Source organism: Ursus americanus, chromosome 9 (genome assembly GCF_024610735.1).
Source record: "Ursus americanus isolate L20-20 chromosome 9, mUrsAme1.1.p, whole genome shotgun sequence".
NCBI lineage: Eukaryota > Metazoa > Chordata > Mammalia > Carnivora > Ursidae > Ursus > Ursus americanus.
Window position 1 is genome coordinate 60541894 of NC_142135.1, and position 23987 is coordinate 60565880.

Here is a 23987-nt window from a genome sequence, read left to right on the forward strand (position 1 = left end):
TATACTAAAGCTACGTAACTTTCATCTGTAGCAACAGGGCCTGGGATTTGTGTGAGAATGGATTTTCTGCAAGGAATATACCTGAACAATAAATGCTTTTTCTTGTATTTGTCCCAGTCTCAAGAATTCTCTACAATACCTGATTATTTATCTTAGCACTCAGCAAGAGGGCCCACGGTCACAAACAGAGGTGGGCTCATACCTTCGCATTCTTATTAGGTCCTAATGTCCAATGGACGCATGAACTCCCTTTGCTCTTGGTAGAATTTCACTGACTTGCATTTCTTGGTGAAGCCTAGCTTGTAGAAGTTTCTCTGGTAAGAATGAGTTTTGTGATTTTCGGCGGGTGTCTGAATAGCCACCAGGCCTCAGTTTCCTGGATTTTACTTAGATGATCTCTAAGCTATACCTGTAACATTCTGTGTTCCACAGTAATTTATGTAACTTTCCTGGAAAGGGAAATTAGGGAAATTATCCCGAATTCTAAAGTATTTTTAACAACTACAAGAAAAAAGATCCAGTAGCTTTGACAGAATGTGTGTTAACTTCCTTTTTCTTTGGCGTAATTTAAAGCTTGTCATCTGACTGGCTGATTGTCCTACAACTGAGAATTCAATTCCTAGCCAAAGAATTTTTACGATCAAATCCTAGTACAAAATAAAAAGAGAGAGAGAGAGAGAAAAGCAGGATGATTTCTATGGAGTTGATAGGGCATTTTAATTTATGCTATGCATCAGGTAGTGAATATATTCATTCAGACGACACGAGTCTATGTATCTGTCGCTATCTCTGAAATTCTTGTCTAGCCATAATTTTGCAGGTCCTTAGAAACAGAATTGTCACAAACTCCTCAGTTCAGCTCTCAACAGAAATTAATTGATAACATAGAATCCTGAGTGGCTGGCATGTGAGTGACACCCAGCTATACAATTTCACATCTGATCAAGGAAGATGGGAATTCTAGTTGGCCTATTGTCTATTTGAATCTGTTTCTGGAGGGAATCCAGCTGGCTCAAATGCAGCCCTGGAAAGTGATGTAGGCAGAAGACGGAAAAAAAAAAAAAAAATTAAGCCAGAGAAGCAGCACGTAAGATAGTGCCTTCCACATTATCCAAAGAATTGCCTGGTGTAACTATGGATCCGCTGCTGATTGGTTGGCTAAAATTGCTCAATAACCAAAATGCAATTTTCTATCCCGATTGTCCTTAAAAATCTACGAAGAGTAATAATAAATGCAAAATTGTACTTAATTAAGAGCTAAAATTATATGACAAGATTTTAAGTGGTGAGCACCTATGAGAAGGAATAGTTCTATTATGGGAATAGTTAGGAAAAGAAAGTTCCATGAAGGGAATGGGGGTGATTTTTCTTCAAGACTGGGGTGAAATTTGGACATTCAGAAGCGTGATGGGAGGACAGCCCCAGCCCAGAAAACAGTATGAGCAACGCTTAGTAGTAGAAGTAAGTGGCGTGAATTCCAGAGCCAACGCACCAGCTTTAGTGAAGAGCAGGAAGTATAGACGTAAAGTGGTTGGTTATAGTGGAGACGATTATGCAGGTCCCTAAATGCTGATATTTGCTTTAGACTGGACGCTGTAGAAAACGGAGAGATGGCTGTTTCAGGGTAATAGCAGGACACGGGGAAAGAGCGCTAAAGGAAGGTCAGCTTAATGGTGGTGTGTAAGATGAGTGGGAATAAGGAAAAGATAAAGAACAGCACTCGATTTAGCATGAGGTGATGCAAAACTGGATTAAAGTCCTTCCCCTTGCCCCCCCCCCATGCCTTTCAGTTTCAAGGGGAATGTTTTCTTCATTTAGGCTTGTTTTAAGGGAAGGGCAGAGTTTGCCAGTAAAGAATAACGTAATCTAGATGGGGGGCTGAGGGGTGGGGTGTGGGGGAGGCAAAATAAAGGCAAAGAGGTGGTGGGTGGCATGCTCCTGAAAGGTTAGCTGGTGTGTTCAACATCACAATACTAATGGTAGCCCAGTTCTAGAATCCAGGTTTTCAAGGTTTTTCCCACTGTACCACCTTGCCTCTTTTTCCTAACTATAACACTACTGCCTCATTCAGCGAATTTTATTTCATTGCTAATACCATTTAAACTTATTACTTGCCCACCATGAAATATGGTTTACCTGAAGCCAATGAGGCAGTCCAGTGGCATGTTCTAAGCTTCCATAGGGGTTATGACAGTGGCAGAAGCCATCATAGGAACACCTCCAAATCCACTTCCGGAACTACTATAATGGTTGATCGGAATGGTCGATCAACAACGGATAGCTATTTTTGGAGCAAAACGGCTAATGAAAATAATAATTGCTATGTATGAAACTATAGTGTATTTTCTTTCTGGGTTTTTTTTTTTTTTTTTTTTTTTTGGTCTTTATTTTGGTGTCAAAAAAGTGACTCTCTAACAACATATTTTGGCTACATTAATATTTTTTCCTCTTCCTCTGAATTAATTTTTTTTTTTTTTTTAAGCAAGGGCCGCACTTCAGGAGGTCTTTGTCCCTCTGAGGCGGGCCTACAAGTTGACCATGTAGGGGTAGAATCCTGAATTGAAATCAGAATTTAGATGGTCTGAAGTTAAGAAGTTTAGGGATATCAGCTCGTGTTCCACACCCCAATCTCCCCGCAAGCACACTAGCCCACTGATCTAAGGGGGTACGAGATGAAGAAATCTGAGCCGGTCTTAAGCCTGGCAGCAGAGCCCAGCTTTCGTGCTTGCTGCAGACGCTGTTTGTTGATCTAACTATGGCACTTGTGTGTTATATATTTTCCCCTTGGTTCATTAAGCTGGATGTCTCATGGAGTACCAATTAAATCATTAGCCATTAATAGCTCTCAAATATCAACTGGCTCATGCCAATTAGACCATGATGCATGGCAACCCTGAATGAGAAATGGATTACAGGTGCTGTGACTGAGGCTGGCATTTCTCCCATAGGAACCAGGGAACGTGGTTCAGAAAACTCAGTTGAGTAAAATAAAACAGGCCAAAGTCTTCATTAAAAACTTGAATAGCACCCAAGTCTCTTTTGAGGAACCAGAATGCTGTCAAGTCTCCACAGGTCAATGCTATTCCCACAAATTTCTAGTAATAAGACTACATTTTCATTCCAAATCTTGCTGACTCAAGTAGTGTATTCTCTCAGTCATGCTGCCCCCAACATCTAGTGTCAGAGTTGGAAATGGCAAATACAATCTTCTATGTATAATAAAATTACACCTAATCTATTGACTATTCATTGACTTAGTTTAAGGAAGTGACTAAAGCATGACTTCCCTATTTTGAAGAGGATCTTAACATAAAGTGTGGCTGAAACAAGTAAAATAAAAGGGCGAAGTGAGAGGGGATGCAAAGAAAAGTAGGGGGGAACCTTTCCCAAACCTTAAAATTAAGAATGATTTGTCTTTATCGTGAATGCAGAAGGGAGTGTCTGTATCATTTGTAAAATAAGTCATTCATACATTCTGCACAAGGATGTCCAACTCATCTCTTCTAAGGTAGGATCTGAAGTTTTATGAACAGAAGCAACATCAATATCTCATTTTGTCTTGCTTCTAGACTCTCTTTAAATTATACGTCCCTCTCCACCAGCATTTTCTTAGTCGAAAGAAGAGAATTATAGGTATTCAGCAGAGGTGATTTGTTATTCTGAGTTGAAAATTCATTACCTCCCCCAGCATTTAAAAACACTAGAATAGTTGTTTGGCCAACCATTTTCTTAATCTAAGAGAAGATCCTTTTTATCTAAGGAATATATCGTTTTAAAAAAAAACAGTTAAGGGGAGCCTGGGTGGCTCAGTAGGTTAAGTGTCTGCCTTTGGCTCAGGTCATAATCTCAGGGTCCTGGGATTGAGTCCTACATGGGGCTCCCTGCTTAGCGGGAGCCTGCTTCTCCCTCTGCCCCCCTCCCATGCTCACTCTCTCTCTCTCTTAAATATATAAATAAAATCTTTTTTAAAAAGACCATTATGCATTCTATCTTATGAGTCATCGATTTCATGTTTAAATTATGTTATGGAGCATTTATATAGACATATATATTTGCCATGATTGTATTATAAAGTTATCCCAGGTGTAGTTATTAATTTACAGATACCAGATAAACATTTGTTCCATAATGACCATTGTCATGTTGGAAATTTATGGTGCTACAAAATGAAATTCTACTTCCAGGACCCCCGTTTTCCTAAGGTGGTGTCACCATCCCCGTTTGCTGGGTTTGATACTTCAGTGTCATTTCTGTCACTTGTCTTTCTTTTGTCCTCTATTTGACCAATCACCAAGTTATTGATACTGTTATTTATTTCTTCATAACCTTTCTTACATCCGTCCTTTCCTCATTCTCAACATTGTCATCGGGACTAGGCAATGTTTTTTTTTTAGACTTTTGGTACCCTCCCAATTGTCTTATTCTCTCTCTTCTTTCTCTCTCTCTTTCAATCTCTCTCTTTCTTAATCTGTCTCCCCCCATTCTTGAAAAGCATACTGCTTAACCTTCCTAAAGCACCTGTTTAACTATAAAATCCAACTTGTCTACTTGATGTGTCAGAACACTCCAGAATCTAGCCTACTGTAGCTCTCACATGAAATGCTTGAGACAGAAGAGAGTGCAGAGTAGAAGCATCAGAGAACCACACTCTTTCTTCACCTCCCTGTTCTTCTTTCTTCTTTTCTTCTATCACTCCTCTTTTCTACTTTTCTCCCTTCCTTTCTTCCTTCTCCTCTTTGCCTAGTGCCCGCCTTCATTGTATTCCCAAAGTGCATCCATGCAAATGCGCGGATTCAAAAATGCTGTGTCCTAATGTGAAATTGACAGACCTGGCTTAAGTTCAAGTCCTCACCCAGGCGGAACTTTCCTCCATCTTGGAAAAAGATACAGCTGTGGGAGCGCTCACTATGGTCTATGCCTGTGTTAAGCATCCTAGTTTTATTATTTCATTTAACCTTTATAACAACCCTCTGTGGTACCCATATCTCCATTTTACAGAGAAGGAAACTGAGTGAAAGAGAGGGTAAATAAATTGGCCCCACACAGTTCTGATTCATCTGCTTATCGACCTTGAGCAAAGTCTTGCCCACCTCAGGTTCCAGTTCCTCCCACAGGGGGCTCTGTTGATGCCCTTTATATTTAATTAGAACAAATAATTGATACTTAATGACCGCATTCTTTGCATTACTACTAAACAATTGTTTGTGCGCATGTCTCCTCACACCTGAGCTAGATATTCCTTCAGGGCGGGTATGGTGTCCTGTATTATTTTGTATTCCCCTCCACTTTGGGATTGGGATAGAAATACACAGGAAGCTCTCAAATACCTATGGAATAAACGAATTAACAAATCAGTGGCACTTTCTTAAGCCTGTTCCTTCTGGCTCCGACTCTATTTAGAAGGCGCATTAGGGCATCAGCTCAACTGCTAAAAAGTCATTTAAGCTGTTTGGTATTGACTATATCCCCCAAATCTCTTCTACTAAATATAGATCTTATATATGAAAAAGATGGTGACAACACACGTGAGGCCTCTCACGTGGCGTCTCAAATGACAAATACTACATCAACTATGCTTTTATTCATCTGCTATATTCAGAACACTTTTCTTTCTCTTAGCAGCATGAAGCTCTCAAGAGGAAAAAAGGAGCACGTGAATTGCAGGGGCCTCTTTGCTGGGATGCACTTCTTACGCATGAAAGTTAAAAGCTGAAGTTAAGAATATCTGGATGCGATGCCAAGCACATCTGTTTACGCGGAACTTCTATTCAGGGGAAGATTGATTATTGGCAGGTGAAGGTTAAGGGGGAGGCTTTAAACTGGCAGGAAGTCTATTCAGAGGACATGTTATATTATAGAAAGGTGATTTTGGTGCTAAGCCATATTAGTGATATGAGTTTGAAGATAATATCCACAGGTGCACACTTCTAAATTAATTTAATAAATGCACACTTGGCATGCAGTTAATCTTTTCTCACCATGACTGTGGTATAGCTAATATCTTATAAGAGCCGAACTTTCAGTTTTATTTTAAAGTCATACAGCAGGTGTTATAACGATATGCCTGAGCCATACAACACACCACGAAACTGGACAACAAAGCTCTCTGCAATTCGGATTTCTATTTTGTTCATTAGGAGTGTTCTATTACTGCTCAGAAAAGTGGGACAACTCTTAGGCCGGTATGTTTTGGGCTTCTTTCATCAAGCGAATGGATTGAGAGGGATTCTCCTGAGTTCTTGAGGCAAATTGATTTTCGGTTTTTTATGAAGTGAAAAAGTTCATAGAGGATTAGCTCTATTTGCAGATGGGAAAAACTGGACCACAAAGTCATACTAGTTCGGGGTTTCAGTTAATTGTGGCAACAGAAGAGTAATAGAATAGAGGAACCTGTAGCTAAACTGAAGACCTGGGTAACGCAAAAAAAAAAAAAAAAAAAAGATTAAAACTGAGGAGAACACAACCGAAGCAGAAATACGTGAAGGTCGATAAACATCTATGTCGGAGCCAATGGTTTAAGAACAGAAAATTCAATTATTGTAGTTTTATAACATACGGGGATATGTGATAAAAACAAGTCCCCATCTTGCTACGGTCCTCTTCTCTTACAAAAATGTCGAGGCTGGCTCATGCGTTTATTACCCAGGTGAACTTTAGAATTCTTCTTTTACATTCGAGCAGAGTCATCTGTGCTCTTGCCCGTTCCCCAACTCCGCTCCCACTGCCAGTCATCTCACCTTGTGTGAAAATGTCACTAGGATTACACAAAATGTGGAGATTAATTTTGGGACACTTTACCTCTCACAATGAGTTGTTTTTGTTTTTTTGTTTTTTTTTTTTACCCAGAAACATGGTGTGTCTGTTCATTTATCCAGCATAGCATTTTAATATCCATCTCCCCCACTATGGTTAGATAGCGGCATGTCCGAGTCCTTTGGATTCACATTTTCAAAAAATGTACAAATAGTGTCTCACAGATTTGTAGCTCTGTGGTTAAAAAGAAAATCAGAGTGTAAGGAAAAGTTTTACCTTTGAAGGTGAAGTGGAGAGCTAATTTTCTTTCTTTCTTTTTTAATTAACAAGGTTTAACAGATGACTGTGCAGTGGTACAAGGATCACATAATTTGAGGGCAAAGAGAGTGCGGTTCGTTGTTGCAGCTGAGGGGAGGTCGGCAACATAAGTGTTAAGGAAGGTTCTCGACCTGTTTGCGGGAAAGGGAGGTATTTCCAGAAATACTGCCTTGTCCTTTATCCTAGAGGAGTTCCAATTTCTTTCCTCTCCCTGGCCTGGGGCAGGTGTAGACCAGATGGTCAGGATTGGAAAGACTATCCTTTGATCTGTCCCAAGATCCTGAAAACTGCAACCGAATGACCAGTGTCCACGGACATGTTTGTGAGATGGCATTCAGTGCTTTGTGAGATAATTTCTCAGTCAGCTGCCCTGCTGGGGAAAGGGCACAGAGAGAAGGCTCAGTGTGTGATGGTGGGTGCAGAGTTTGGGAACAGAACGGAGCTCAGGCTGATTGCTTTCAGCTTTTTGTGAAATTTGGTTTGGAGGTGAAGGACGGCAAAGGTCCAAGCCCCTTGTTTTGTCTAAATGGTATCTTGCTTTACCAATTATTTCTGGAAGCTTGACCTGACTCCTACAATGTTTTGCCAAGTTATTATTTCTTTCTAAATAGTGGGTCCGAAGGAAGGAAGAGGAGCACATGACCCTTTGGTGAATTCAGCTCCCTGCTGGGGTCCACTGCTCCGACCCTTTGTTTCCCCAGCACTGCAGCCCAGGGCCTGCTCTTTATTATCTTTTAATGCAGGACCCAGGACTCTGCTCCTCCCTGCGAAGTGTATTCAACTGTCACCATTGTCCCCACAGATCCATTAACTCAGTTGCTCCAAACTCCTAATGCCAAAAGCGGCCACCCCTCCATCTCCCTCTCCCACTTCCTCTGCTCTCCCCTCCCTCTCCATCTCTCCCCACGTCCACCAATCTCACACTTTTGAGCTTTCTTCCCCTTCCCCCTGCCTTTGGTGGCAGAAAAGGTTAAAGACACACCATAAATACACAAAATTAATGACTAACAAGAGATGTGTTCATCTCAGCACAGCCATGCAGCTCGGATCTATATCTGTACCTACCAACTTTTTTTCTCTCGCATTATTGTCATGCGCCAAGCCACGCGCTTTATGTGTTCTCTTCACAACGTCCTCAACGTAAGTATCTTTGTCTCTGTCAAGACGCTGGATGGTAAGTCACCTGTCCAAGGCCACTCAGCTACTGAGAGGTGGTCCCTAGATTAGAACACAAGTCTGTCTAAACCCAAGACTCTACTCTCCTGCTTCCAAAATCATAGTTGAAATTCTATACCATAAGGGGCAGCTAATAGATGTCATTTCTACCATAGTTACAGAAAGCTGAAATAGATGGAGAGCTGTCATTATAATACTCAAACTTAATTTGGGGCAATAATTTCACATTCTAAGTGGAATTTTTTCTAAGCTATCCCCACATACAGCCAGTCAGGTGTTATCTTTTTTTTTTCTTTTCTCTCATGGGCGGAGACGGCTCTAAAGTAGGGTACCCAGAGAGAAAAGTGTCTTGCATGTTGGAATGTCCCTGTGAGCTAGTCAATACACACTTATTAGTATCTTCCATGGGAAACAAAAGTGGACCAAGCCAGTCCCTGTCTTAGGAGACTTCACCCTGCCTCAAGAGTCAAGGTAGAAAACGGCAAAGTAGACAACAAGACAAGAAGGCAAATGTGCCAAGTGCCACCCATGGATCACTAATGGTCAGCTTCAAGGGAAGGAAAACATCACTGTGAGATGTGGTAGTCAGGGGAGGCTTCTCGGAGGAGATGGGACTTAAGCGGACATTTTGAAGGATGAGTTTAGAGAGGTGATGAATGTTCTACGCACAGTCTCACAAATGTAGAACCGGTAAGAACAGTGCCCATGAGGACAGATGCTCATTTTGCAGACAAGCTTGAAAGCTAGAGTGGTTGGGTTAGGAGAAGAGACCAGGAGGGGGTGGGAGCCGAACAAGCCAGCTGAGCTGCAGGTAACAGGAGACTTGGGCTGCTGTGTTGATTTGGTGGAAGAAACACAGTTGGAGAGTTGGGACCAAATAACAGATGGCCAGCATGTCCTGTGAACTGCATTCTGTGGGTAATGAGGGCCCACGTGGTAGGAATTCTCAGCTCAGAAATGCTTTGACGGAAGCAGAGTTCTAGGAAGCTCAGTCTGCAGGGGTGGACAGAAGAGGGAAATGGAGGCAAGCGGACCTGCTAGGAGGCTGCTGTAATGACCCACACGTGACGTGATCCTTCTGGAGCGGTGGCTGCGGGCCAGATGTGAGAGATGTTCGAAAGGAAGGACTCACAGAATTTGACGACAGATTAGCTATGGGGGTGAGGGGGATATTAGAGAGAGGGAGAAAAAAAAAAAAAAAGCTAACAGGCTAATTCCCCTCCTTCCCAGCATATTGAGATAGAATTGAAAATACTTCAAATAGGAAACACATTTCAGGACAAACTTTTTCCAAAAATATCTTCTTTCAAATGCCTCCCCCTACCCAAGGATCTAATCTAAAGTAAAGGTAAATTTACCATATGATCATAGAATTAATTTCATACATGAGCTTCTTTTCCCTCAAAGTCAATAATGATGATAAAAATAATAATCTATTTAGAGTCCGCGCCTTAAACATTTTAATCCCCTTAAACGTACTTCACGCTTTCTACACAAAAATATTGTACAGGGAAAAAAGAACCAGATGTCCTGACCTGACCCACTGGTTGGCCTCATCCACATGGCAGTGGTTGGAGAAAGCTCAATACTGAGGATCACAAACCTTGCTTTATGGATTCGTAAAGAGTAAACCGCTTTAAATCTAAAATACAAAAGGCACAACCCCCTATGCATTCCCACATGGATACAGAGTCAGGAGAGGAAATGCAAGGTGTCACCCTTGACACTTGTCCCTACTACTAACTATCACAATGGAAAGGACCACAACAATGTCCCTGAAGTCACATAAATTTCCTTAGAAGGAAACAGAGAAGAGCCCTTTTAATTCTTTAATGAAGATTCCCACTCATAAGCTAGCACCAGGTCAGTGGAGATTTGGACTCATGTATTTGAGTTTTCCACTCCGCCATAAAAGTGGATTTTGCAACTTACTGAATCGAGCTTTCAGAGGGTTTTTCACCTCTGAGATAGCTCACTGCGCGCCTAGATAGCAGGACGCATCCGCAGTGCAAATGGAGATCTGCACTCCCGGTTATTTTTCCCTTCACTGGGAGGGCCCGCCTTGGCGCTCAAACACTTTTCCAGCTGTTGCGATACTGATGGGAACTTCATGTGTGTTACCAGCGCAAGTGCTGTCAGGAAGAAACCAAATGTCAAACGGAGGTATGCAGAAGTCACCATAAATATGTCTCTGAATGTTTACCATCTGGAACGGTGGATTTAGATTTGACAAGCACTGGGATTGCCCTGTGGGCACTGTCTTTTAAGCAGAGCCTTTTAGTGGAGCTAAGAACTTCATATTACTTTAGCCCGGTGGGGGGAGGGATGACACACCCCTTTGCCTTCTCAAGGTGTGAATTTATTATTTCTCAGCCTTTCCTTTTTTGTCTCCATCCTGCCTAATGCTGCATACAATGGACTTTGGTGGGGGGCGGGGCGGGGGGATGTGGAATTCTCCCGGGTTGTCCAAGTCCTGGGCCGGCAGCCTGGTGGTCAGTCTGCAACGTGAATGACATCTGCTGTGGGGCTCCCACCGCTACACGGAACTTGGCTTTGTTAGATGCCATCACACCGCACCTCCCCGTCCCGCGAGGAGGAACTTTACTTTCTCCGACATACTTCTGCGACAGTGAAACATGGCATGGGTGGTCAGCACCATACCTGTTACGAGCTATGCTTGGAGCCCTCAGCCTAGCAGAACCCGAGACATGAGTTTGCCTCTCTGTCTTTATTTTTTTAAGCCCAGTTCCATTGTAAAGCCATAATGGAATGACTGGAATTCCAGAAGACTTCAGCTTATGAACTTAGTCCTATTTGGGTTATGTAATATTGGGAATCGGATAATACTCGGTCGTAATAACTGCCTGGTTATTTATGAGGAGGCTTTCTCATGGAAGGCTTGGAGACCACAACCAGAGAACCTTGTGAATCGCAGCTAAACACCATTCTGAAATGTTGGTTTAATCATCACTTTTTAAAGAGAAGATGAAAAAATATCAACTGTCTGGCTGCAAGAAAAAATGTATACTGCGAGTGGAAACATAATTTTACAGGCATCTTCATACAGCTGAATACAAAAATCACAAAGCTCTCGCCATAAATCCTGTTGTTAAGCCGATGAAACAGCTCCTGTTTCAGAATAGCTTCTATACAGTGTTATTCATCGAATGCCTCACCTGCAAAGGGTAAGGGCAGTGTTGGGTTTCTCTACCAAAGGTGAGAGTCCAGTAGGAGCGAGAAATCTTGAGCGCCACGGGCATATGCACCTGGGTGTAGGAGGGCGAGTCTGCCAGGGTGCAAAGAAAGTAGCTCACTGACTCACCTAGCGGGACCAGAAATTTGAAAAATGAAGATTTTATGTTTTGATCCCTGTAAAAACAAGGCATCGGTTTGAAAGGCCTTCTTTATATCACACCTTCAACGTAGTATATACGCCCTGTTGTTACATTCAGTTCGATTTAATTCTGGTGTGGGCTTCGGGCAGAGGGGCTACGTGACCAGCTACTCACATGCACGCTGACAACTCACTGACTGTTGCTCCGGCACCGGATGACCATTAATTTCCAATGACTAATTTATAATTGAAACCTTTTTTTAATGTTTGTTTAGAACCCAGCCAGAAAATCTATTTCCATTTAATTAACACTTCAGATAGCCTGTTTAAAACCTATAAACGGAGTGACTTTAATGATCCATTACAGAGATGCTACTTTAGTTTTCAATGACTTGTAAAACTTTCACAAACAGATCTGCAAATGAATTACCTCCATCTGCTCCCCTGCAGCTGCAAGAGGATAAACTCCGTGAAAGAGCATTTTCCTACTTCCTCCTTTTCTGCTTTTCTTCTAGCTCTAAGCATTTTTGTTTTAAAGCCGATCTATCAGCTGCTCAGAGGGCAGCCTCTTCTCTTAAGGAGTTTTCAATCTCCAAATTTTTGCTAAAAACACTTGGGTCCATCATAAATCAGACATAATGTACATTGAAAAAACCGGTTAAGAAAGCATTTCCATCTCGGCTAGCCAACTCAGAAATAGACTCCTGAAAGGATCTTTATAAGCTGAGTGGTAAAAATGCAACAGTTTGAAAGTGCATTTTAATTCTGAAAGCTAAAATCAATGCTTTCCTGGCCCGATCTGTCCTTTATGAACAATTTATAGCTCCTGTTTGGGGTGGGTACCGAGGATATTAAAGAGTACAAATACCGCTCCAAAAGACATTTTCCTAGCTACACCTTCAAGAGCAAGGCATGGGGAGTGTTAGTTCTGTAAAGACAGCCAAGCACCGAGCTATGCTCACTGTTATCTGTCCGCCGTACAATAGCAGCATTGATAGGATAGTAACAACTGGCTTTGACAAGTGTGCTGTACTAGCATTCCATTCAAAACTATGTTGAGAGAGAGAGAGGGAGAGAGAGAAGCATTCGATGTCTTTTACTTTACCTGAAAAAACTGCCTTTCTTGTGGCTGCAGAAAATGAATTCCTCCTCTTCTTCCAAAAGCAAAGTAGTTTTCTTGCCTGCAACTCTCACTTGGAGAAGACCACACAGCTCCAGCAAGGCAGCCTTCCTGCTCCTAATCCCCACTCGAATGTGATGACACACACTAACCCCAACCATCTGGTGAAACACGTCCTCAAGCACTCAGCACAGTGGTGTGTCAAGACAGGCTGCCCAATCCAATCGCTGGGGCTGGGTGTCTCTCACCGACTGGAGGCTGAGGGCAGGACTGAAACTGGAGGTCTGAGAACTCCCAGTCAAGTAACCTGAGATTTCAGAGAGAAAGGACGGCTATAAAGAGAGGAGAAGTGGGAGGTGCTAAAGAGAAGGTGGAGGGAATGAATTATTCTTGCGGCCAGTTGTGCGTTACTTTTCACAACTCCTGGTGCTCCCCGGGGACGACTGGGACCCTCCGAGGTATGCACAGAAACACTAAAAATCTTTTCCTGCCAACCTGGTGAGGGCAATCTTCTGAGCGAGGCACCCCCACTCCCCCCCCCCACATACACATACACCACCACCACCTCCAGGAGATAAAAGATTCATCCTGACACACTGATAACGTGTTAATGTAGGAGTAGCTTGCACTGAAATGTGACATCTACATTTTGAGATCTCAACTCCTACCTTCCTTTGATTAGCTCATGGCTGCCTCCAACATTCCAGGGAGAAAAGGGGTGGGGGCACGGCTAAGAGCCACAACTCGTCTATTCCCACATACAGCTCCTCACTGTTTGCCACAGGCTGAACTTCAGAAAGAGTCAATGGAAATCATTTTAGTTTCTACTCATGTAAAATAGCACACACTCCCATAGATAAAGGTGGCTTTTTTAATCACTTGCTGCTTTCACAGACATCTCTTTGTAAAAGCACTTGGTACCAGAGGGCTGCACTCTGTCATCGATTATTTTTATTGGCTTCTAGTTAATTGCACTTATAATGTCCATACAGCTCAAACAGCCCATTAACAATTTTGCTTTGAAATGTTTTCAATTTTTGGTCATTTCAATACCTCCTTCTTAGGTGCGTTTCTTTCCTTCTTTTTTCTTTTTCTTTCTTTCCTTTTTTTTTTTTTTTTTTTTTGAGTTCTCTCAACTGTTTTACAGAACTAATTACTTTGATAGCAGTCTGAACCAGAACATGGCTATACTTGTTACAATGCTTTAAGGAGATATCTGGAAATAAATTAATTGCTACAAATCTCACCACTTCAAAAATGCCATCAGACTTCCAAGGAATTTCTATAATCTGAAAAGGAAAACAGGAATTTGAAATATTATCAACTCCCTGACAGTGTCTGTGGGGCGCCAACATTTTAAATATTGCACCTTTCAAATTTCTTTGAACTGGGATGGGGAGCGCTGGCATAAAAACCAAAAAACCCTTTAAATTTGCCAAAAGCATTAAAATCTAGACTACAAATGGGTATCTCATGTTTGGAGCTCCAGTATCACGAAGAGTATCATTTCAATAACCAGCAAAATTGACTTGACTAGCTTGTTTTTTTTTTCTTTTTAGGAATTTTTATGTGCTATTATATTAAGATACTTGAAAAATTACTCTTGGTGCAATTTTTTGAAGTACAGAATTAAGAGCTCTAATTTTCAGACAGTGATTTTTTTTTCCCTCTAACTGGGCTGCAGAGAAGTTCAGGGGAAAAAAAGAATTAGAGGTTGGAGTTCTGATTAGTTTGCTTAATTTCTTCCCAGAAGTGATTATGAGGTGTGCGTTTCACAATCTTTACTATATGTACTGAACCACTACTTCTAATCAGCTAAATCCAGATACATAATCAACACAGAAACCTGCAACAATGGTAAGTGGCACCACAGCGCTAAAACTTCCCTCGGGCACCATAAAAATTTTAATAGTGCCAATTATTGCGAGGCAATTTTTTTCATTAATTTTTTTTTTTTGTTAATCCAACCAGACTCTTGTCTGAAAATCTGGATTACCTCAACTGCATAGATTTTGAAGGCCCTCGAGACATTATTAAGGTGGTTTGCATTCTCTTAAACTGTAAATTGAGTTACAAAAGTAAAACCTCAGAAACTATAAAGGTGTTGAATCGTGTTTTATCAACCCTGTGCTTGTAACACACCTTCCATAAGACATTTCCCAAGGGATCGTGGCTCTGACCCACATTATTGTTAAAAGTGCTTTTTCACACAAACATTTTTGTTCTATTCTTGATTGTAAATCTTTTCATTAAATCCCAGTTACCATTTCCCTTTTATTGATAACTTCAGCTATTTATACTGTTTAAAGCTTGTTTTAAAATAAGAAAAAAAATACAAGTTGAGCAATAGATCCTTTCTCATTTGCCATGAACTTAATTCTTGCTCTGTGCAGTGTCTGCAAACATTACCTTTAGAGTGTTGTAAAATGAGTCCACAGTGACACGTTTTTTTGTTGTTGATGTTCTGAAATGCTTTTGTTAAGGAAAATCAACTCAGACAAAAACCTGAAGCTGGTGCTGCAGGATAAGGTCCCAGCTTCCCCTCTCCCTGCAGCCACAGTTTTGGTGCTCAGCGGAGTGTCCTTTTAGAAGTTAAGAATTTTCCATTACCTCTCTTCCTTTCTCCTTGCCATCTGCAAACAGTTTATTTTTTAAGGAAAAAAAAAGTGAAATTGATTCTGTCTTGAAAGATCTGAACCTAAAATACGGCGCCTTCTGAAAGATGACATTCAGCATTTGAACGTGAGGGGGATCGGGGTGAGGTGGTGTGCAGAGGGAAGGCTCCATCCTAAGAATTAAGTAAAGACACTCCTAAAATGAAAGATTAATTGTAGGTAACGGTGATATTGAAAAATAGCCCCTCCTATTCTGTTCCCACAGTTAAAATGTCCCTTTACTTATTAGCTCCAATTAGTTTCCATGGTAACCGGCCAGCCCTTGTAAACCCGCACTCTGAGCTACACTCATCTTTGTCTAGACTGAGCTCACCGCCCTTCTTCCTCCACAGATGGCAGTTTAGCTGGGTCTATATCTGTATCCATATCTCTCATGCACACAGAAAGGGGCACAGGAGTGTCCACATCACTTAATTACTGGTGCAATGGTGGCCAAGGGAGGACGGGAGGGGCATTTAGTCCCCGAGCTACAACGTGTGTGTCTACGACCACACTCATTTTTTCCCCCTCTTGGTTATTGTTTCTTCCAGTCTTGTTCTATTATCAACTGTATGCTGCTTGTAATTTCTTTTCAGGGAAGCCAATACATTATAATAAAAACCTCATTAAACAGAAACACCTATCAGCCTCGGAGAAAGCCCTCAACTACCCCTTTTTGTTTAAAGAATCATTAAAGTGAAAAAGAAAAACCACTTGTTTGTCATGCTTGAAAAAAAGAAAACAAAACCAACATAAAGGTTTACCAAGCCAGGGGGCTAATATGAAGATTTAATGCACTTAAGACACCGTGGTTCCTCCCCCCCCTCGTGCCGCCAGTTGGCCAAGAATCCCAACGCGAGCACAGTAAATAAATGATCAGTGAGACCGAGGGGGCCAGTAACTTGGTGGGAAGAGAGGTCACCCGGACCTGCAGCATCCTGGCTGTCCCAGGGTGCCCTGTGCCCCAGGGCTGGGAGCAGGGGCTGCCCCTGAAGTCCCCAGAAGAATCTGATGAAGAGTGGGGGAGGGCCTTCAGCAAAGGCTTGAAATTGTGAGAACTCATAAAGCCGTAAGCTCTCATCATGTGTGCTCATCTTACTTCTTTGGACAAAACTCAACTTTGAATTCAGAGTTATTTTGAGGCAAACCATCCCTTACTTCTAAGCCAGCTTAGAAGCCAATCTTCTGCGACAGCCATGTGTAATCTTTGAAGGGGTAAGTCAGAATGGTAGCATTAGATCTCTCCTTTTCATATTACCTCTGCGACCACCATCATTCCAGCACCTGTTTTAGTGTACGAATGATGACTGAGGGAATAAGATTCCCCAATGCTGGTGCCATGTTTTATTCTTAAAAGGGTCTCTGAGGTTGGCTTCTTAGGCCCTCTGTAACCTAAGTGTTAGAAAGGAAAAAGTCCTGCTCACCAATGTTTAATCTGATGGGATATGGGAATCTGTGAAGTCCCTTTTCTTTGGTGGTAACATTTCCTTAGGTTTGTTCCTTTAAAGCAGATGACAAATGTCATCTGAAGCCCGGTAATGCTAGCAATACGTGTAAGGATTTGCCCATCACTATTCATATCGTATAAGTGTCGATAGATGTACACTAAATCTTATAGTTTGGAACAGCCTGCACTTCTAAATTACTCAGAGCTACCCAGCTTCAGACGTCTACTTATTCTTCTTCAACTAAACTTGACTGCCTTTCTTCACATTGAACTAAACCATTGTCAGAAAGAGAGAAGAAATTATTGCTTGTTCAATGAAGTCACGTGCTGTGCAACAAGGGTCAGACTTGCTCATGTTTTCAATGAGTGCACTGCTATATGGGAGGGGACCCCGGAACCAGTGGTCGCTTTCATACCAGACAAACGGTTTTAGCACGGAAAGGAAGTGCTCTCCAGGAAGCACGGGCCTAAGTATTCTTAAAAAGGGTATGTAGCTACACTGGAAATAATTTTGGGAGGGTGAAATGAGGTGCTAAACCATTTAGGAGAAAACAATGACCCTCAAATGGGATAATTTAACAAAATGTAGCGGATTCAAGAGAAGATGCAAATAGGATGCAAAAAAATGTTTTCCAAAATCTATTTTAAACCCATATTTGTAGAAATCAGTGTTTGGGTATTGGGTATCAGTCCTCGTTTGAACAGATAAATAAGTTTAGGAGACAGAATATGAGGAAGCATGGATATCAAGTGAGAGGAAAATGGAAATTTCAGCAATAAAACGCTGGCAATAAGGGCTGGGGATATTCGAGATGGAGTGTATCCTAAACCTAGTGAGTCAAATAATCATCTTTTAATTGTAATACGTACATTCCCCAGTTAAGGTAAATAGTGTGAAAGAAGGTAGAAAACTAGCAGCAGGGGCGCCTGGGTGGCACAGCGGTTAAGCGTCTGCCTTTGGCTCAGGGCGTGATCCCGGCGTTCTGGGATCGAGCCCCACATCAGGCTCCTCCGCTAGGAGCCTGCTTCTTCCTCTCCCACTCCCCCTGCTTGTGTTCCCTCTCTCACTGGCTGTCTCTATCTCTGTCGAATAAATAAATAAAATCTTAAAAAAAAAAAGAAAAAAGAAAACTAGAAGCAGGTATGAACATCACTCGTGTTTGGAGAAACCGTAGAATTTTGCTTTTGGGAGGAATAATAGACAAAATCCAATCCCCTTATTTTAGAAGAGATGACAATAGCGACACTCAGGGAGGACCAAGCCAATGTCTAAGGCATCGGTGGAGTGGGGAATGAACCCCAGGATTCAATCTATGAGCTCACATATTTTTCTCTCGATGGCAACATGCACTTTTATTAGGAACAACATTAAGAACTGCAAAGATTCTCTTAAACCAGAGTAATTATGTTTTATTGGTTTTGCATTACATGATTGGAGAAGTTACCGTGAATTCGGATGCACAAAATACCTTTGGTCATGAAGGATTTCTTCTTTAAGCCACCAGAGTGGCTTGGCATTGCCAGGCAAATGTAATCATAAATGCAACACAGCTTTACTTAATAATCATTGGATAATAAGATTTTTCTTGTGCCCATGCTTTATTGTAAAAAGTGGGCTAGATCCAGGGGACACATCATCTCCCTTTCTTACTTCCATATATATATTTTTTTCAATATACAGGAACAGAAATTTAGAAATATCTCAGCGAGACTGATGTTATATTAATTTTGAAAGAAATGGACATCAGACCCTGAACTGAAAATTTTCCTTACTAGGGCCATCTGACAGTTGGTACGTAGGGCAGGGTTGTGTCCCTGTTATTTGCCTAAAACCTGGGAAATTAATGAAGATATGTTGGCTCTCAACCAGGATCCTGTTTTTAAAAAGTAGAGTTCACTCTTTTCCTGACACCTACTTGAAAATTTAAAATGTAAAGCTAAGTCATAGATAAGTTGAAAGAAGAAAAAAAAAAAAAAACAGGGGCAAAACAATAGTCACTGAACCAACACAACAGAAAACAATAGAAACATGGATACATAGTGCAAAAACAATTTCATTAAAAAATGTTGTTTGGTAACAGCAACAACAACAACAAAAATAACAAAAAAACCCACAAAAAACAAACGATGGGAGCGTTTCCTTCTTTCAGGACCCCAAGCTAATCCATTTTAAAATCACCAACTCTTTGGGAACTCAAACTGTCATAGTCATCTTTGCATCCTTTCTCTCTAGAACTTAGCACAGGGTATTTACGTCATAGAGCCTCCCATCTATTTCTCATGCTAGTGGGTTGCTTGTGTCGCTAGAATTTATAAGTGCAGCCTCTTGAACAACATAGCTCAGCTTGTCTGAGGAGATTAAGTAGTGAGTTAGCTTGAAGGCCCTCACTTCTGACTACGTAGCTGAACTGCTGAGTCCATCGCTGTTCAAAAGCAGAATAGAGTCCCTCGACGTACTTCCTTTTTTCCTTGGAAGGAACGTAGGACAAGTTCTAGTACTCACTTAACACTACCCGGAAGTCAGTACTCGGGTAAAAGTTTCTGAGTAACAGATGGAAAGCAGCTGCACACTCATTACTATTATAGTCTTTACCAAGAAACCAGAGCTTACAGATGTTAATAAAAAAATGTTCATTTCCATGAATATATAGTTCTTTTAATGAGCAGCGCTTGTCAGTTGCTTACTTAACGGGCCAATGTGATTTCTGCAAGCTAAATAAAAGCCTGGATTTTGTTAGATTGTTTTAGAAAGATAGTCAACAAATCGACGTTATTAACCTATCCTTATGCTAGTCTTTCTTAGGCATCACACACTAGGATATGAAAGAAACACAACTGTATAAAATAGAAAACTCTGCTTCTTTTTCTCTTGATGGCTGTAAAATGTGGTTTGCTTATTATTTTGACAGCCACAATTTCTTTCTCATCAGCTAAGTTTCCTAGGAAAACTGTCGAAAGAGCAGTCACAATATTTTTGCAGTTGATTTTAGAGGCAGATTTGTCAAGCATCTTCCAACAAATCTCTTTTTTTTTAAACAATAGGACACCTCAAAGTCAGTGTTAACTCTTTCTTAGGCTAAATTTTTCTGTTTTAATGTAACGAACACTTTGATTTTGAATGTATGTATGGCAGAAACTAAAGTTGAAGTTTATTTCTTCTCTGCTTCGATGCAGATTTCTAATTAATGGTTTAATTGCCTCTAACACTTTAGAAGTTTATTACCATAGTTCTTATTTATTTTGAAAACAAATACAATTAATTTAAAAAATCTATTCTCAGGGGGCGCCTGGGTGGCACAGCGGTTGGGCGTCTGCCTTCGGCTCAGGGCGTGATCCCGGCGTTCTGGGATCGAGCCCCACATCAGGCTCCTCTGCTATGAGCCTACTTCTTCCTCTCCCACTCCCCCTGCTTGTGTTCCCTCTCTGGCTGGCTGTCTCTATCTCTGTCAAATAAATAAATAAAATCTTAAAAAAAAAATCTATTCTCAGGACTTTTTTTTTGTATTCTATTTTAAAAATTCATTTAGGGGTGCCTCGGTGGCTCAGTTGGTTAAATGTCTGACTTCGGCTCAGGTCATGATCTCAGGGTTCTGGGATGGAGCCCCACTTTGGGCTCCCTGCTTAGCAGAGAGCCTGCTTCTCCCTCTTCCCTCTGCCCCTCCCTCCACTCCTGAGTGCGCTCCCTCTCTCTCTCTAATAAATAAATAAATAATTTTAAAAAATTTCATTTAATTCTCTCCTGGTAAGGTAAACCTTGCAAGCAGAGACATATCTTTCATTTAAAGATAATGTTTTTTAGTCTTGCCTTCCCCTTCACCCCCAACCCATCCTATAAAAAAGACTGTTCATTCTTCTAAATTCTAACAATCATAAAAATAATAATAGCTAACTGTGTTAGAACACTCACTGTAAGGGAGGCTTTTTAATATATTCACCCAGGCTAATTTTATTAACCATCACAAGGCTCCAGTAAGGAAGCTACTATTATCTGTATTTTACACACAGGAGGACTGAAGTTCAGAAATATAAAGTGCTCTGCTCAAGGTCAAACATCTAGCAGGAAGCAGATTCTGGATTTGAACTCCCACCTTCAGAATTTATATCCCTAATGAATTTGACCCCGTTTCAACTCTCTGGTTCTTATTATAGGAATCTTAAGGTGGCAAGTCCTGCATCAAAGGTCTCCTATCACTTTGCTAGTCTCCCCGACCTCATGTCTCTGCGTGTGTCCATGAAGTTTAAGGATGCCTTCTACAAGGAGAGGTTTTCTGTAAACTGTAGAAAGAACTCCCCATTTTTGCTCTGAAATGAGAGACACAAATGAACCATAAAGGAGAATCTTCCTGCAATGAAGGTTCTCTTACATTTACTGGGAGGGGATCTCATTGCCCCACTTCTCCAGCCAGAGGACGTGGGAGTGCTTAGGACCCAGAAGATGCTGGGTTGTATTAAATAGTGTGGAGGCGGTTCCATTCACCTGTTTCCACCTGCATTCCCCATAGCAGATCCTTGGTCAGCTTTCATGGTTCTAAGCCTCTGTATCTTTTGCAGGGCCTGATAGCCATATACATTTGATCTTTTAAAAAATATGGTACATAATCCCCATGGCAGTCATTAAATACCATTTTTAATCAATCATTTCCAATTCTTTTAATTAATCCCAGGGGAATTTTAATTGGCGGGCATTACTTTCTCAGGACAGCACCACGCATGATTTTCTGATGCTTCATTTGAACCAGAAGTGAGTTCTAATCCCCGAAAGATGTTTGATAATAGCTTAAATCACTGTGAACTCAATTATGGGATTAGAAATTAGATTTAAAAGTAGCCAAAGGGTAAATGCAAAGGGTTCCAGCATTTTTTGAAAAGACTATCTAAGGTTTTCATTTTTTTCCCTCAGAAATGTTTTTTAAATGGTTTGTTAAGACGTTAAAAAAGAAAACTTGGTATGGTTTGGGATCCTTTACTTTTATTGCCTGGCTGTCTAAGTCCCCTGGGAAACTGATTAAACTTGCTTATTTGTTTTAAATACCCCCTAAGTGAGATACTTCATTTATCGCAAGTTCCTTTATTGACTAAAAGAAAAGTTTTTTTTAAGTATTTCTTAGAGAAAACATATTAGAGCCTTGATTTTCAAGGAACTTCGATGAGGTTGGCACCATATAGTTTAGCATCTAACTCTGAAGTCATTAATAAGATATTTTCTAGAGCCACTTGAATACATTTAGCACACTTTTTTGAAATGGTAATCCAAAATTAAATAGATTTGAAAGACCTTAATTCAGGGGAAATTTGTTTTTAGAGAAATGCCCCCTACAGAGCATCTACTGGTGGAAAGTTCCACATGTCAAACACAGAGAGAACAAAGGGTAGGGTTCCGAATCCCTGTCTTCTGATCATCTTTTAAAACAGAAGTGTCAGCCAAGCATTTGCACATTCTGGAAAGGAGTAGCCTTTAAAAGGGACTACTTAAAGTGTTTTATTGTTGCTTTAAATGCTACTGTTATCTGATATTTATGGCATTATGTAATCATAAATATCAGACACTAAACACAAAGTTTGCTGTGGCTGCAAGGCAGGCAATGGATCTTGAAACAAACTTAAAAACTCATCAGGGCTCTATCCATGCTGTTTGAGTCTATTAAAATGAACTCAATGTAATATCAGACTAAAAATAGAAGCCCAGTCTTCTAGGAGAGGGGAAGAAGATTCTTCAGAGAATCTTCAGCCTGACAACATTTGGTGTCTAAAATTGACCTGCTACTTGCCCTCACCCAGTACCCTGCATGGTAAATCTCCTACCTTGGACAGCCCTGAGAATCACTGCAAAACCTCGGAACTGTAGGTATATTTCGAGAGTTCTAAAGTGGAAATGTAGAGGAACCGATCCTAACAGAAACTCTTTGCCCTGTTGACCTCTCTCATATCTGAAATTCCTCTGATGGAGGTTTATCTGGTTTAATAGGTGTAGTTTTGAAAATAAAAGCCTCCTGCCCTTTAATCTCCAGAGAAGAAATTTGCCAACCCCTGGTCAGGATATTGGAGTTTGCGTAGGAGGGTGCTGCAGGGAAGACATCAGATAAAATCTCTGCCTCTTCCAAAGCTGTGCCTAGAACTGACCTTTCACTAAGCCAGGGAGCGACATGCCACAGTACTGCATAATTTAGTTACACTACGCATGAATTAGGCTTCTGACAATTGTCCCAAAGATAACCACATTTATAACATTGTATCATTGGGAAAAAATGTTTTCTCCCATCTTGCCTTCCTTCTTTCACCCTCACCTCTGCCACGGCTCTTGGGGACCAAATTCTGCAGGCTCCTGCTGGTGATAATATTGTGAAGAAGAATATAAAATTAAAGGCAAGTTTCCGGCATATTAGGAAAAAATGAGATGACCATCCCTTCATATATCCTTGTGATATACGCTAAGTGTGGTATATATGTACATTTGAAATTTTATGTTTGTCACCCACAAATATAAAATGTGCCACCATGTAATTGTGCCACTCACACTATGATTATAAGACGTATCAAAAGTAGTAATTCCTAGTACACAAAAGAGAGCAAAGGCTAGAAATAGGATACACAGTTAAGTTGAACACAAACATTTTTTTCCCCCAATTCTTTTAGAGTATATCTGGGTCTGTAAATGTAGTCAGATTTGGAGATAACTATCAAGAATGTGAATTTCAGCCTCTCTGTGGATGTCCAGTGCCAAACGAGGCCATATGCTGTCAAAGAAAAGGACGCATAGCAAAAGGCAAGATGGGAGAAAGGCTTACGAAGTAGGTTCATGAGGCAGGAACTGGCAAGGAAAAGGGAAACAGAGAGTCAGAGAGAGAGAGATCATAGTTGGAAGTCTCACTAATTGGAGAAGATTCAGAATTCAAGTGGCTTGGCAAGAGGTCAAGTGTCATGGCGATTTAGAGGTCTAAGCTAGAAGGGAGGGAATGCAGTTGGAGGATAGAAGCTTGGATTGGATTTGGGGGTTCTTGATGATTGGAGAGAAAAAACTATTTCAGGCCAGGAGAGCAGAAAATCATCGCAGAATCTGGAAGAAGTGTGTGTGTTCACCTAATTAGGAGAAGATGTTTGCCAAGCCAGAGGCTTTCTTCATTCTGGTCTGATATTAAATATTTCCTGGAAATAGCAGATAAGGACTAAGAGGACCGGGAATTTTTG

The 23987-nt window shown here is 41.0% G+C and overlaps 1 protein-coding gene across 1 annotated transcript in view; it reads right to left on the reverse strand.

The window, feature by feature from the left end:
- Window positions 1-12976, reverse strand: part of SULF1 (sulfatase 1) — a 167644-nt gene extending 154668 nt beyond the window's left edge. The window contains exon 1 of the mRNA XM_045810133.2: window positions 12687-12976. The gene's annotated coding sequence lies outside the window, so the exon portion shown is untranslated. The remainder of the gene's footprint in view (window positions 1-12686) is intronic.
- Between the last annotated feature and the right edge of the window lie 11011 nt (window positions 12977-23987).